Below are 1,137 nucleotides of genomic sequence, written 5' to 3'. Positions count from 1 at the left end.
TAAAATAAAATTGAGAACTTGGAAAATATTTGGAAACTTTAAAAAATTCAAAAACTACCCCAAACTTTTATATTTTATAAAAAATATTCGTCATTTATTACTTCCTACTAATATATTTATAGGAATAGGTTGTTACTAACTCCTCCGAAAAAGTTCAAGTTCTAATTTGAATGATAAAATTGAGAAAAAAGAACAATTTTTAATAGATTGTAATTATAACTGAATCAAACCAATATTTATCTACCATATCTATCTATTATCGGTGCGTAGAAAAGTAGATTCAGAATACTACGATAAGGCATGAACAACTATGAATTAGACATGCAGGTGAAAATAGTAGTTGTTTGTGCCGTATTACATAATTTTGCTTGAAAATCAAAGTAGTGATGAAATATTCAATGAAAATGAACGTGATGATATGGTTACTGATAAGATGACGAACAATCGACTCAGAGTAACAATATTATTTCGTCTTCTCAATCATCTGATCTAGAAATGAAAGCTTGTCGGAAAGAAATTGTTTGTAGAATGTGGGAAGATTATTATATAAAGGAATGGTTTGTTACTACCTCCTTTGAAGGTTGTTATAATTATAACCAAATCAATGACAAGTTTGAATATGCATTAATGTATTGCTCTTGCCCATATTGTTATTTTGTTGTTGTGGATTGTTATCAATTACGTTATATGGTTATTATTAACGGAACATATTCATTATATATAAATAATACAAACTTATAGGTATTTTAATAGATTTTAGAACTTATGTGTATATATCATATTTTTTGAAATAGTCAAATATTTTTAGGAAACTTGGGGTCAAACACATGATGTTAACTTGGGAGAAATTTGCCCCAAATATTATTTGGCAAAATACTTAGGGCTTGTTTGGTGTGAGGGATTAGAAATAATAGTGATGGGATAAAAAAAAATTATGTTGTTTGGTTGGCAAGTCCGGGATAACTTATCCCGGGATTAATAATTAGTACCGGGATAAGTTATCCCTCCCCATGGGTGGTATAGTAATCCCGGGATAACTTATCCCGAGATAAAATAGGTAAATGACAAATATGTCCCTTTAAATCCTTTTTATACATCATTTTTTACATTTATGTATATTTACATTTTTTTTAATAC

This window comes from Solanum tuberosum, unplaced genomic scaffold (assembly GCF_000226075.1).
Source record: "Solanum tuberosum cultivar DM 1-3 516 R44 unplaced genomic scaffold, SolTub_3.0 scf00033, whole genome shotgun sequence".
Taxonomy (NCBI): domain Eukaryota; kingdom Viridiplantae; phylum Streptophyta; class Magnoliopsida; order Solanales; family Solanaceae; genus Solanum; species Solanum tuberosum.
The sequence above is the reverse complement of the archived record's forward strand: the minus strand, read 5'-3'. Positions refer to the sequence as shown.